The sequence below is a fragment of the Bombus impatiens genome, unplaced genomic scaffold, assembly GCF_000188095.3.
Source record: "Bombus impatiens unplaced genomic scaffold, BIMP_2.2 scf_0033, whole genome shotgun sequence".
Taxonomy (NCBI): Eukaryota; Metazoa; Arthropoda; class Insecta; order Hymenoptera; family Apidae; genus Bombus; species Bombus impatiens.
Window position 1 is genome coordinate 145957 of NT_176452.1, and position 16192 is coordinate 162148.

At 37.9% G+C, this 16192-nt stretch overlaps 1 long non-coding RNA gene across 1 annotated transcript; it reads left to right on the top strand.

Moving 5' to 3' along the window:
• Positions 1–7071: 7071 nt before the first annotated feature.
• Positions 7072–9930, top strand: LOC112213172. Its single transcript, XR_004462007.1, has 3 exons — positions 7072–8018; positions 8171–8422; positions 8982–9930. It is a non-coding gene; the product is annotated as an uncharacterized LOC112213172 (long non-coding RNA).
• The last annotated feature ends 6262 nt before the right edge of the window (positions 9931–16192 follow it).

A 16192-nucleotide genomic window follows, 5' to 3' on the forward strand; every position in this document is an offset into this window, starting at 1 on the left:
GAATAGCTTACGATACAAATGTCAACGAGTTTTTTTTTTAGATAGTAAAGATATTACATTTTGCTATTATTTAAACGCTTAATTATTATTTAATTTAGCTATTTGCATAGCGCTATGTAATAATGCCAATTATACGGGAATCTTAATAAATCGTTGCAATAATGCATTCAGTCACCGTTCACATTGACATTCTAATTTCTATTTTGCATTCGCTGTTCACCGTACCAAAGAATTATTACAATAACCTAAGGAAAAAAGAAACAAGATAAGGCAACTTTGCGAAATGTGGTCAGAAACCGAGACGATAAAAATTTTGACAAATTAGTCGCAATTATTTAATTGTTTCAAAAGGAATTGCCTTTAAGTGCAATTCGCATTTTTTTTTTATTAATTTCTTTTCCACGATTAAACATTCGTTACGATATATTTTGTTCGTTTTTCTGGAAAATGAAAAATAATTTTAACGAAAGTTCGATAGAAATGCGTAATTTTTACGTAAAACGGCAACTTCTCCCTCCATAAATCATAGTAATGTGCATAAGGAAAACGAGAAAAAAAGCTGAAATCACTATTCCTTAAAATTAGAAAGATATTATATCAAAATCTGTCGAGCAATATTTAATACCAACAGCAAACTGGAATCGATGAAAAATCAATGCAACTCCTTCAGACACGCTCTGATAGACTTGGACGCCTGAGTCTATCGCAATTCGTCGACTCGAGCAACGCTTTCCTACATAGTATTTAAAAGCACTAGTTACACCTCTGAGTCTCTAGTTGCAGATTTTTCTGCATATACCACTTTCCATGTATGTGGCAACATCATTAAAAATTCATTACTTTTTGCTTCGTTTAACAACTGTAGCTGGCTAGTATTATTCGCGTGGATTATTCTTATCGTTGGAATCACGATGGTAAATAATAATTACTACATGATTATCTTTTATCAACAACCAAGGAATTAATTAGAAAATCGATCGTTCTTAAGATCAACGACATCGTTCAAAATTAATTATATTCGCTGTTCAACGAGTTCTTATTTTCGTTTTATTTTAGAAACAATCGCTCGTGATTCATCGCGTGTAATAATCGTCAACGTATGCGATAACCTCATCGAGGTAAAAAGGCCGTTGCAAAAAACTGGTTCAAAGGCTGTCATCCTGGAAAGATTGAATTCGCTCGGTGTAAAATCGCAGACGTCTCGCTGGTCTCGGCGGACGCATATAGCGAAATTCCATAGCACGCGGCATGGCTGGTAATTTTTGCAACATTTCAAGCGCGCGACAACATTTGGTCACAACGTGTTACGAGCCACCGATACGATTGGTACGTGCCTGTACATCTTGACCGCGACGATGATTTACGCTGTGCTTGTCTCTCTCATTAGGAATTCCCGTTGAAATAATTCGAGAATACTAATTGAGAACGTTAATGACGAAATCAGAGAAAACAAGATGTATCTTTAGCTGTTTGAAGAGGATGTTTTTTTACACGATCGTGATCAGAGAAAATAATATACATAGAGAGGAGAGATATTCCAGTTTCTTTGCCGTTCCACGTTTTTGAAAGTAAAGATAAAATTCTGGGATACTTGTCGATGTCTCCGTCACGTTATACAAAGGTTGATCGAGTCGAATATTTGGAATTCTTTTCAATGAAAATAAAAAGATCCTTTTAGAGAACTCAAGGATAACGTTTCATTTACGGAGAGTAAATATATAATCGTCTGAAAGATTGCATAAAATAACAAAAGGAAATGTTTGACATTTTTTGGCGAGTAAAGTTTTCTTTTTTAAATGTCGTTACATAATAACAACATTAAACAGCTGTATGTGAAACTTAAGTAATCCCGTTCCACCGTATAGAGTTGCGGCTCTCGCGTCAAAAGAACAGTAAGAAGAAAGTTAAATGAAATATATGGTTCTCGTTTGAAAATTATTTGCGTGAAACACGTCATGGTAAGTTTAGATACGCTATTTCACTCTGGTTATAGTTAATAGCGCGTAAAATATGCTTTTATTGCGTTCAGTTCGTTCTCGTTTGTTACTAGACCATCGCGCAATCGCTCATTCATTGCAACGTTGTTCTAAATACGAAAAGATAATCGTTGAAAGACTTCGTCGCAGTGAGAATGGGAATTTTATAACACGCAAACGTATGTTTCACTTTGCGTTAACTTTGATATTCGGCCGACCCTTTTCTCTCGTTTCTCGTTCTCCCGTGTTCGCGAAATTATTCAAACTCGAAGCGTGTTCGATTTTGCGCGTAAACCTGAATCTAAATCTAAGTATGTGGCGTTCGAATAATAAATCAAAACGCAATTCCCCAAAATTCCTCATCCTTCGCCCGACGCAATATTTATGAAGCAGGATTTTTAATTTACCAAACTTTGCCTCTCACTTTGTCCCTTTTCCCATTATCCGGCAAATCTTCATCGCGTTTAGAAACATTTCCAAAGTTTAATATCTTTAGAATTAAAAAAGTCGTAGAAGGGTAAGAAAGGATGTATTTCAAGGTGAATACATTGTCAGCTGGGCCAAGGAAACATGGTCACGGATCAGCGACAAAAGCAACAGCTATAATGTCGGTCAAAAGACGCTACAGACGAGAAAATGTGTTTAAAGGAACAAAAAGAAGAGCTGCGAGAGTCACGCTTCTATGGAGGCGACTGCGTGTTTCGAATAAAAGGATTTCCAAGTTGCAATGGCGCCATTAGCCCCGTGACAAAAGGAGAGTTTTCGCAGTTGTAACAGTACCATTACCTCGATTGAAAAAAAGGAAACGAGGAGAAGAAAAAAATGGGGATAGCGACGACGAGCGAAGAGTACGTAATACGTTTGGCGAACACGTTGTTCTACGCTTGTTGGTAATTATTGCAGTATCTCTTAATTAACGGGACGCCCGGTGTTTCTCGTATACGTGAATGTAGATGGACCCTGCGATAATTATTCCGATACGCTCTCGAATGGACTTTGCTGGTATGTGTACCTAGTCGGGGTTATCGTTGGTCAAAGAACATCGCGTCGTCGTGACCATGCTAACTAATCGTACAAGATTTCGAACAATACGAGTTTGTTTGGTATTCTAGTACAACGATAAACACCAGAAATTAGTAAACGTTACACGGTTAGGATAGAGTTATTTGAACCAGTTGGTCTTTCTTGTTTTCAAATTCGATCTCTATTTCTATATTATTTACCGCGTATAACTTCCTATATCGTTATTTCTCTTTATCTTGCTGTGTATAATTTCTTGCATATTACGGAACACCGTTAATTTTTGATACTTTATCGATGGAAAAATGAGAAAATACAGCGTAGTAGGCTATTTTAAGCCGAGCAAAAAGGAAAACGAAAAAGAACCTAGGAAATGACTTAAATTGCACGCGCACCTTTCACTGATCTTTCATCGTTCCGTATAATTTTCTATCCTGTGTATATCTACGGATCATTCTCGACTATCTTTACCAACCAGAAATAAATTCCTCGACCGTTAACGTTACACCTAAGATCTCTGAAACTATCGATAACCAGATTCGTGGCATTAATATGCAACGGCGCGCGAGCGCGAGCGCGAACGCGAACGTGGCGAGGGAAGGGAAAAAGAAGAAAAATGCATAAATCACACTGATATGGCCGTCGACACGGTTAGCAGTCAAAGAACCGAGCACGGCCAGGAACTCAACGGGGCTAATTAACGCGGCCAGTCCCAGCTTGCATAATGAATTCCAGGTGAATTTCACGTCGACGATATCGCGAAAGCAGCCCTATTTCAGGGTCGTCGATTAAGTAACGCGAGATACGTCGCTGGATTAACGATCGTTGAACGCATCGGATTCCTGTATCGTTTCCGATTCGTCCCGATACCTCTCGATGACGTGGCCACCGATAAAGCGTTGTCACGCGCGCGCGCACGAGCTTCTCAGCGAAGAATGAAACCGAGGGATGAGAGAAGAGACAGAACGTAGAAAGGGAGAGCGTTGCGAAACGAAGTTTCTTCGGTTCCATTGAAAAGCGACGGACGCGTTAATGGGGCAGACGCGTGTCCCTTCGCGCGCTATATTATGGAAATCGGCGAATCAGGGGTAAGGGAGGAGGCACTTAAAGGCTCGAAAACGATAGATACAAGGGTGAACGGGTACGAAGGTATGTTATTTCGTCGAGATTTCCCAGGATATCCTTCCAGAGGAAGTTTGAATCGAGCATCGACGATTGGTTTTTGGGGATGAACCGACGAAGGGTGTTATTTTTCGATTTCTCTAAGCAAAGCAGTGTATGCATATTAGAACTGTGGTGCTTCGAGAGTGACGGTACTCGAGCAAGTTTTTCGAACAAAGAAGCGGGAAAGCTATTTGGAAGCTTCGAGAAAAATGAGTTATTAAATAGGTAATATTAGCAGAAAAAATATACTGTAGGAAAAAATGGTGAAATACGTATTATATTTGTCGAGTCCTCATTATGATTAGGGTTAGGGGCGTGAAAGGAATCCTCGTTTGAACCACACATGGTTGCTATGCAATGGAGAAGACATCGACTAGTGCAAATACGACTGCTACAGAATTTGACAAGTAACCGCGGTAATCAGACACTCGAGAAGCTAATGACAATGGTCAACGGGTTAGTAGGCTTATTCCTTCGTCGAAGTCTAAGTTGGAATTGATACCTAGTGTGGAGATAGCAAGACGTTAGTTAACTAGTCCAAGCGCTCGTACACCAGCGAGAGTGACTTTCCGTCACGGTGACGCTGTCGAGGAAAACTATGACGGGGTGTGTCTAAGAACACGAAATCCTTGGGATTCGTGGAGAGATGTCTTCATTCGGGAAGCGAGGGAAATTAACGCTGCTGTTAATTGGTCAATTTGGGACAAAGACTGCTTGTCCGTTCGAAGAACCTTAATTAACAAAATCCTAAGGTTTATAGCGGGTCCTCAGGCTAGCTGAACTTGTGCCGTGTAGGTGGCGACGAGGGCTATATTATTACTCCATACTTTTGTTAGGCGGTTACGTTCGGCGACTGATCGTCGCCTTGAGCCCAAGCTCATTGTTATAAATCTCAAATAAATATAATTGGGTAGAATGACGGTAAATTGTTTAATTGCAGCTGTAGACTTTAATTACAATTTTATGGATCTTCCCGAAGTTCCAAAGGGGAGACTCCGGTGTCCTTTCATCTCCGACATATTTATAATTTTCAGTCTTACACGTCGAACTCTTCCTTTGACGATTTTGATGTTCTTTTGATATAGAAGTGAATTATTTTGTTTCTTTTTTAAATGGAAGTTAAAGTACAAGTGTGCAGATAATAATAATATTTGTAACAAATTGTTTTTATGTAATCGGTTAATCAATTTTATTGTCAGCGTAATAAATGCTTCTCTTGCGTCTGTTTTCTCATGATGAAATGCAATCACTGTGTCATAAAAGTACGAACTCGTGTAATCACGTTCGCGATATGACCCACTTCCGGTCTAGCATGAGATACAAATCGTCCGTACATCTGCCAGCTTTGTAATCGTTACATTGTCATTCATGTTTGCGCGTAAATTATATTTGCGTAGATAAGACATCGACGCGAGTTCCCATTTTCTTTTCGTTTTCGGCTTTTCTTTGACATTTATTTCCTCGTAATGTTCTCAAACATTTTAGTTCTACTATTATTACGGCGAAAGATGTTTAAGTTTAAGACGTCGATATTATATCCAAGCAAAAATCGATAAAATTCCTCAAAAGCTAGAAGCGTAACGAACCTCTTGATGTATCCGACAGCCAGATAAAGGGAAACATGTAAGCAAAATTTGCCGAAGCATAGAAGAAAGAAACAAGTTTACGCGATACGAAGAAACGTGCCGAATCGGCCGATGTCGAGAGATATTTCAAAGAAAAGAGGAAGTCGGCAAAAGAATGACACTCCACTTCTTTCATCGTATCTTCTCTATCAGAAAGATGCTGAATTTCCGATATAAGACTCTTGTACGATGAAAGATACTTGCGGAGCATCGAAGAGGAAACGCTTGATCCATTTTCTTCTTTTTCTCCTCGTCTTTCACACCTTCTTCCAATAAATATGTAATATATGTAATATGTAATATAGCATCTTTCAAAAATTCTTACGTAATTCTATTGGATATTTTTAAACAACTTTTTATCGTAATTTAATATCATTGGTTTTTGTTAAAAAAAAAATTTTACTTTCCGTGTATTCTTTGCATACGCACACACACACACACACATGCACATATTAATTGCGTAGCTACATACTTATCGGAAACTGCTGCGAAAATACTCGTAAAGACTAGGCAAAATTCTACGATAACGTTCATTCGCTATTAAATTAGGCATTTTTATATACATTTTTTTAAACTTTTCTGTAATTTTGTACTTCTGTTGGAAATTCATTGGAAAATTTTTCAAACCACAAAGTCATCCTCGATCGAAAGTTTACAGAAACGATTATGAAAACGGAACAGTTTAAATCAACGATCTTCTCCCGTCATGCCCAGATGCTCGGACCATTGACTCGGTCGAAAAAGAACGACGCTGGAAGAAAAATATTGGTCGTATCGTATCGTAGAGGAAGAATCAGTGCCATTAAACCCGACGAATTTCGTGGACGAGTTTTCCCGTTCGCCAGGAGCGAACGATAAATTCCACCGTAACGAATCACCCGATCAAATCCCGTGCAAGTAAAATACTCGTTTTTATTGCTACCATTATCTAGCGAGCCGGTGCGGCGTTGATCTAACGTTTAAAACGCCATAAATATCATCGCTAGCGTCTGATGACTTTGTTGTTAATGATCTTGCATGTGACCACGCAAGATCAGTTTATCACATCATGGCCGCTTTAATCTTCGACGTTGACTCGCTCGAGCATCAACTGATACTATTTTTATAACACAAGCATCGTGATGGAAATTATTACACGAGAGACGTAGTAGCTTACTATGAAATCTTTCATTTCCTCGTACTGATATTACACTGCAGATAATAATGTCATTAATATTTCTATTTTGTACATAATTTCGAAGAATAATCATCACAGCGCGTCGGAATAAAATGAAATTATAATTTATAATTTATAATTTTTGCGAGGTGGCTACGACTGTGGCTACGATAACGAAATTAACGCGATATGTATATATACAAACTTGATTGTTATTAATCGTATACTTTGCTTTGTAAAATTATCTATTTTCTGACGTTAAAAATTATCGCAAGTTCGAATAAAATATAGGAAGATGTTTATTGATACTCGTGATTTCCTGTTTGAATTTTATTCTAAACATCGCGTAGAACGTTACGAATACTCCTCGAACTGACAGCAAGATTGAAACATACAAGTTGGAAGATTGCAGCAGCGTTATACAAATATACGTAGATATGAAAATTTTACTTGACACAAAATCAGCGTTGAATTTTTCACTTCAATCCGCAACGTTACGAAGAAAATCCATAAAAATATCGACGACCGCTTCCAGCAAGTCCAACTCAATGGTCCATTAAAATAAATCCTCCGATAAACCAAAGTACCTCGATTCGAGCCAGGCCGTAAAATTCCAAATTGAAACAAACTCCAAAAGTACCAATCAACGTCTGGAAAAAGTCGGGAACTTTATCGAGCTGTAATCATAATGATATCCTGGAAACGCGTTTATCCCGATGCCGAACATTCGCGGTAAGTTTCCTCGCGCGACACAGCCGAAAGATCAGCGAGGAAAGTTTCCTCGTGCGTCACTTAGGTCCGGTTCGCGTCGACTGCCGGATAAATGCCGTGTTCTTTTCTCGATTTGATGTCCACCTTGAGCCAGGCCAGCCGACAAACGATCCACCTTTCGGACACTTCGATATAAGTAAATATTTTTAATTCCAGCGTGACTAAGGCCGACCAGGCAGCCATTCCGGATTCCAACGTTTGTCAGAGAAAATTCTCTTTTTCCCAGGGGAACCCGTGAGGCACGGCTAGGTTACGCCAATGGAGTCATCGAGGGGAATTCAGGTGCACCACGGTCAAGGTAACAGGGTCAGCAAGGTGCATGTGCACGAAAATAAACAAAGGCGAAGCACGAGCCATCGAGCTCGGAGAAACGGGGCCCATTGTGTCGTGGCTCAGCTGAATCACGAGCCGGCGTGTATTTTTAACCCTTTAAAACCCCGCCGTCGCGTGTTTTTCAGGCTGTTTGGGACCCGTCGTCTTTTCTCGCCTTCTTTTTCGTGTAAAGGGATAACTTGTTCCTCGCCTGACCACGGCTGTTCAAGCCGGGTGAAAGTTTAACTTGGCTACGAGGAACGGGCCGGTCTCCGGAGTTTGCCGAGTTTGATGGTGTTTTGATGGCGTTGGACGTAAAGAGGATACGATGGACCGCGAGCTGGTTAAACGACTAAGGGAATTGGAGAAGGGTTCTGGAATTTTCTGGTCTGGTTCCGGTTTGTATGCTCATTATGAAACTTTCCATTATCTATACGCTATTAGCCGAGGATAATTTCTGGTGGAAAAAATACTTTATAACGTCTATTTCTATATTGTGAAATTTCATGCGCTTTACGTGCCCGTATAACAGCGGTAAGAGCAGTATAATTAGAAAAAATAAGGTTTTCAGGAAATTGGTTTGTATATAGAAAGCCTGAACTAAGACGTAGAAAATTCTGTGCGTTTCTTGATTAAGAATTAATTAATGTTTATAAGTCTTCTTCTTGGAACACGTATTCTAGTAAACTTTTGTGTTTGCATCGTGAAGGAAATTCTGTTCCAACAGATGATAAAAGATAAAAGAAAGAGTTGCGATAAATGTAATTTTATTCTACAGCGATCGTAGCGCAAGATTAAAGTCCTTACAGTCATTAGACACACTTCTTATTTTACGTCCTGCTTATGTATTCAGCGATTACCCGTGAACATGAAAAAATAAACATCTCGGCCATTAATTTATTAATTTATGATAATTGCGATTACCATTATGTACGTTAAATGATTTTTTGCTTTCAGATGATTTTATGAAAATATCACGACAGCAATGAGACAGTTGTATTATCGAAGGTTTCATATTTAACGAGCTATACAAGAAAAAAAAAAAAGAATTATATAAATCTGCAACGACCGAACGATCGACTTGATTAATGGATAAGTAATTATATTTTAATACCATATAATTACAACGTTGTCAAGAAACTTTGTTTCTTGCGTGTTTACCATTGGCTGCTCTGGCTAAATAATTTTTATCTCTGTTCTGTTTGCGATCTTAAACTTGTATTCTCCTTTATTTTCTTGCTCGTCCGCTATTTGTCTAACAATTATCTTGTGAAGATAATATCTGTGGTTACCTGCGTTTTTCACCTTCACTAATTGGGATAATTTAAAGTTAAACGTAGCATAAATAATTGTTGAGATTGTTATCTAATATTTCACATAAGTTGTAAGTTGTGTATTTTAAAAACGGTTACTGTATTATTAGCGATTTTTTTAGTAATTAAATACAAATTTAGAAATTTTTGATCGATCCGATAAAGATTGACAATTTACTTTCAACGACGATAATTAACAATTTTTTTCAGAAACACTAATTTAATTACGGATTTAAAAAATTTTAATTTCTCAAATTAATTACTCAAATAAAATTTGTATCTTATTTACTATTTACTCTGTCACTTTGTTTCAAACAACGTTATTCAAATAATAATATATTTAGGAAATATAAATTAATACTTGTCGTTATATTTGCCGTTTAAATATCTGTTATTTAATTTTACCAAGAAAATAAAGCTGTTCTTTCATGGTGCGTGGAATTCCTACTCCCAAACCGTACAAATCAGACAATTGTTATCACCAACGGTGTTTGCTTTTACCGCAAGTGTTTGTATTCTAATGTCTAAGTCTAAGTAGATTTCTTTTCCTACTTCCCACTAATCTAATAAGAAAATTTGACTACCGAGTTGCTTCAAGGATGAATAATACCCGCTAGTAAGTTTGTTTCTTACATACAAAAGGTTTACGATTATTTATTATTCTTTATTGTTTGAAATATTCAAATATTTGGCAAATCGGTAATTTGCGAATAATTGATTTCTGAAAATAATACAATAACGTTTATTATCGAACAGAATTTTAATTCTGTCTCCTTATCGACTCTAAATAAAAATTTCCATTTTAATCTTTTCCATTTTAATCTCTCCGAGAAAGGGATATTGATTTTCCTCTCTACTATCTCCGATATATACAATATACGATATAAAATCGAGCTCGGCAACTTTCGTTTCGATAATTGTTCGAATAACATTTTTATTCCATTTGTTACCCCGTCTTAAGTTAACCGATATCTTTTCTACGACGCTGTATCTTTAAATTCTCAAAAGGTGACAATTTTCTAGCGTACAAAGCACGAACCGTATCAATAGAATTTCCTAAAACATGCTCTGGTACTTTTCCAACGGCGCCCCATGAGAACATTCCTGTCTAACTGGCTTCAAACGATTTCGTGCGCATGCCAGAGCTAATTAAATCCCGGACAATCATTTATCACCTCGTAGGCAATGTGGCAAACGAACGATCCATATGTCACTTAATAGGCCACCCTACAAAAACATTACAGCAGGCACGCATCAGATCGAAAAAGTTAACGTATTATTGCCAGACGCATAAATTCGTTGGATGGTTAGGCGTCGCCGGGGAGGACGGTCTCGAAACGACGTAAAAATACGTGTACACAAGTGGACGCGGAGATTAATGAAAACGTAGAAGATAAAAAAGATCCACGAGGACTGGCGGGAACACGTGCGGCAAACTAAGGGATCTAATAAATGCCCTTGAGGAACGAACGGGATCGTCGAGCCTATTAAAACGAATTGTTACGAGAGATCGGAGGCGTACAGTAAGACGTATCGTAGAATAACGCGACATCGATCAAGATACGAGTTATTCTCTTTTATTAATGTAATTACACTGGCTCGCGAAAGTATTTGTACGCTTACTGTAAAAAGCTTTTACGTATGTATATTATGCGTTATTATTAGTCGGCGTATTTTTATACGTTTGTGGAAAATTTCAAGGTATAAAAATGTGTATATAGAACGCGTACTATAACGCGAGAAAACTCGGAAAGTATTCAAAGCGGAATATTTATTCGAATATTTAGTAGGTGGAAGAAATCTCTATTCAGAGTGCTGCTCTGTTTCTTTATTTACGTTCGTGTAAATGTACAGCATAAAAATCTGCAATTTCCTTTTATTTTACCGATAACGTATTATGTGTTTTAATGTAACGTGGAACGTCGTTAGATTAAACAATTAATACGTACATATACTTGGAGACCCACAGCGATGAATAAAACGATATCAGCTGTGATAGTTGGCTCGCGTCTTTCGTTTATCTACGGTCTTCGATACGCGTATACGTGTTCCACGTTCATTGTTTTCATGTCGAATGTAGATGCAAAGGGGGAGAAACGTTTCACGCTCTCGAAACACGCTTCCGACGAAGGAATCCATAAATCATGGCCTTTTTACGAGACCGTTAATAACAAGCGCGAACTTAGAGCTACTGAAATAATGTGTAAACCAAGAAGCGCCTACCGCAGTTTGCTTTGACGGTTTTGCGGGCCCGACGAGTACACCGGGTGGACAAAAAAGAGAAACGAATATTTTAACATTGGGAATTACGATCGGCTCATCTTGATTCAATAAAGAAGCGATAAAAGTTATCGTCAGAACTCTTTCGTATAACAATTTACAAAACGAATAATACTAATAAATCGACAAAGTTATACGTTATCGACTGCCTTTTTATAATTTTACGATCCTACGAATAGAATATCATCATTCTGTGACGTGGTGATTTATAATTTGAAAAATTTGTTTGTAAAATTTCATTGAATTTAGCGCGAAAGAAAATTCCGAGTTATTCGTAGCGCGTAATAATTTATGACTCGTGTCATAATAAGCGACACGTTGTTTGTCATTTCTCGGTGAAATGTAGGACACGTACAGTATTCGTAATAGACGCAAATAACGTCTAATAAAATATATCGAGTTCGAATCGATAACAATAACTTATCGTCGCGATTCCCATTTCTTCCCCAAGGAATAAATCAACGAACTTGAAAGAGCAACTTAGACGGGCGTCAAACGCAACGTGAATTTACCGACTCGAGGAAAAAAAGTTAGAAATTCGACGTTTACAAGCGATCGCGATCGGAGGAAAAAATTTATCTTCGTGCACGTATATTTGACGCTGTATGTTTGATGTACTGCGTGAATTATGAAGACACTTATCTCACCTAACGTTCGTCATAAATTTCTTTTTCAGGGCTAACGGTTATCTTTTCTTTTGTCGTCTCGTAATCGTACAAGTAAATGGTAGGTATAGCACGCGTTTTTCAACATTTTTCTTTCAAAGATCGCGATACAAACGAATCTTGCGATTCAAAATCTAAATTGAAATGTTACAATCTCAAAATTCAAATATATCGTAATACGAAAAAAAGAAATTGGATTTTTCAAGTTAAACCTTCGCTCGGAATATTTGAAATTCAAATTCGAATATTAAATTTAAACAATTTTACAAGTTCTCATTGGCAATATTAAATTCGAATATTAAATTTAAACGATTTTACAAGTTCTCATTGGCAATATCGCGTATTTCATATTCCATTTATAGTTTCTCCATCGCGATTGGAACCACAAGAACAATAATTGAAATCTTAAACGCGTTAAGAATATCTTACGCTACGAATCCCTAATGTCGAAGATCCATTCAAGTTTCTTCCCTCCCATCGTAAACACTTTCTTCTCCTTCCTTTTTGCCCTTAATACCATGATCGAGTATGTTTCGAAATGTTTTCCTTCCAACCATTTTATCACGAGGTTCACGCGCCGTTCCTCGCGCGCGAATTTTACGTATAAATCTCTCCTAATACGTGAACCAGCTCACCCTACATTCTGCCCACCCCCTCACTCTTTCTTCTACTCTTTGTTTGAAATTTATCGCGGTACGAGCAGCATCTGCCGCCGCTCCAAAGAAATCCATAAATCGAATAGTTTTGCACGCCACGGGATAACAAGTTGAGCCAAGATAAGCCGAAATAACTTCAGAAGCCGCCAGCTTTCGACTGCCATCGACTAAATCAACCGTGCCGCTCTCGAGAATTCCTTGCTTCATGGAGGAATCTTCTCCATTGTTACAAAAGATTATTCGCTCTGTTAAAATGACGTATCTGTTACGGTGCTCTCAGACTGTCAAGTATACATATATCGTCGATATCTCAAGGTTGGCAATTAAAAAGATCAATATGTATATTGTCAATACAATATTGTCAATATTATACAACGATGTTGAGAACCTTGAAATATTGCCAATATTATTGGCTGCTTGAGGACACCTTTAGGAAACGTATATTACGTTTGAAAAAAGAAAACAGTTCAACACGTGATCTGTTTAACATCGCTCGTTATGATATCGATCACGCCGGTGATGGATTACGATAGAATTCGTAAATTGTCGTAAAACAAATTCGAATTAAATAGATTCTTTGCTTTGATATTTTTCTTTTCAACGTGGTAAATATTTTCTGTACAGAAGAATGTTCGATAGTAAGGATAACGGCTCTAATAACGTTACTATCGACGCTTCGTCAGACAGCAATTAAAAGACACAAGAAGAGACATGTTTCCAAATGAAATCATCCCTAACCCTGACCTTGACTCCTCTCTTTTCCCAAGAAAACGAAAAAGGTAGAAAGATAGGAACTTGCCCCTTGAAGTATCGTTTAAAGGATCAAAACTGATACAATTTGGACACCGTTACAGCCTACGCGCAATGCACCTATACCACCCACGATTAGAAGGCGTAATATCAGGCGAAACGCTCGATAACAAGGGGAAGGGGCCAAAGATAAGCCAGACGTGGCTTCTGTTCGTGGTCTCTCTGTGGTCGACGATCTTCGAACCTCTTTCCATCGCCGTTCTAGCAGCCGTAAATATTATTCCCACCGGGACAACGAAGCTTTTCCTTCGATAACGTTGCCCCGTGGCATGTCAAGTAATGCGCCCAACTGTCTGGAAACTTTTGGCCCCGGGCCAACCTGTATGTAAGTACGTAGATCGTCTACAGAATTTTCAGAGATAAAAGGACGAGCTTTCTGCGTGCAACATCTTTCCTCGAGCACGACGATGATCGAGCTTTCATCGCGTTTTCTCTTACGGCAGCCTCCACAGAGATGCTCAGACAGCTCTGGAACGTTCGCGCACGCCGACACCTTTGAAGCTTGAATCGCTTTATGCCGCAGGCACGTGACCGGAGGCGTACACGTATTTTTCTTCGTAGATCTTTTACCGACCCTCTTTCGTTCCTCCGTTTCTTTCCTTTTCCTGGTTTTTGAGTCGGTTGACGAATATGTCGGCTAGACCTGTCCCGGGATTATTTAGCTGCATGGAATTTCAGTTGTTAGAAATAGACTACGTACTGCGTGTGGCATACGATTCTCTAATTGTACTTAATCGACTATCCCTTAGTCGACGATCAGTCGATGATCGTTTATTAAATCAGTATTACCTATTAAATTTTGTTCTATGGCGAATTATCGATCACGTTAAAGAAGAGAGAAATTGTTATACGATGTGTGTGTGTGTGCGTGCATGGGTATTTGATGTTACGAAGATTTCTGATAGAAATATGAACATCTTGTTAGCAGTGGCGAATAATCGGAATAATCTGTGATTTTCTTGCACGAGTTTAAATTTGAAAAATGGGTCGTGCAAGTTGCTGAAAATATAACATTTGCGAAAGATTCAAAACATCTCTGAATTTTTAGCTTTTATATACGAGAAAGAATAACTGCGTTAATCAGTTGTTAGCGAAATTCCAAATTTTATACCATTTAAAACATGTCGATGTTTGTTCTCGACAAGCTGTTGAACGAGTTACTTGACCGTATCTAACAATTAGCAGGGATTACTGTGGCGACCTATATAGGAGCTCCGCCTAAAGTGTTACAGACTGTTTTCTCCGAAAGTATTAAAGATAACGGCAATTTTTGTTCGTGTGTTAAGGCCCGTTGATGTCTTCTGTCTGAAAGGAAAGAAATCGATACTTGATTTCTAAAGGACGGAATAAATCTTTCGAAATCAAACGTCGGCTGTTATTTCGGACCTTTGATCTTTGGTAAGAAATATATTAAACGTATTTGTTATTCGAATAGAAACAACGAATCCATCTTTTCGTCTTAAATTTTCAGATTAAATTTGGTTGCGATCTTCTTTTTCCTTCTATATCGTGAAATGATTTGCAAAGTTCATTGAACAGTATTGTTTAAACAGAATGCGATAATATTATCGGAACAGATTGCAATTGTAAGAATCACATTGTTTTTGCGATTCATTGATGGATTTCCGTGTAATTAGCGTTCCATTGCTTACTAAATTACGTATTATCAACGAAAGATAATTGTTCGCTCGTTTCAAATTTGACCCAGGTTTAATCATCGGTTATGATGTTTTACCTTGAAACGGCTTATGGCTGTTGAAGTTTGTTTTAACGCACTCCAATTAGGGCGTTGAATGTTTGTGGAAATAAATGTCAAAATAAACGAGCGCAAACGATATGCGAGAGATGTTCATGGTAGTAAAATAGTGGAACGAATTGCGAATATTTGCTGATTGATATTACAGCGTATAGAACATATCGTGTCATTGCTAGAAAATGTTATAACAAATATTACGTCACGAAATAATCCAAATATCTAATGTAGAACTTATAGAAACATTAAAATAATAACTCATTATTTACTATTATTTACAATATGTTACCTTTAACGTAACGATCTTCTTAAAATCTGCCTACTGTTGAGATTCTACGAGTATGTTACGAATAAAGTACATACGTCGATACGGTGAAATAACAAATTGAATCCACGCAGCGAGAAATAAGAGATAAAAGAAAATTTCAGAAATATAGATATACAAAGTACGTAATCCGTAGTTTACATGACATTAGGGAGGGTCAACGATTTATAAAAACTGGGAAATAAAATATCACAGAGGGTTAACGATCTTGAAAAAACCTTGACACGAACGAAGTAACAGGCGTGTCAGCGATACGGTCAGCCGCTAATTGCGTTTAACGTGGCGTGCTAATTATTCTCGATGCGAATTATTAATTACCTACGGCTCGACAAAAATATCCCCCGCCGCCATTCTCGTTTTTCTCGC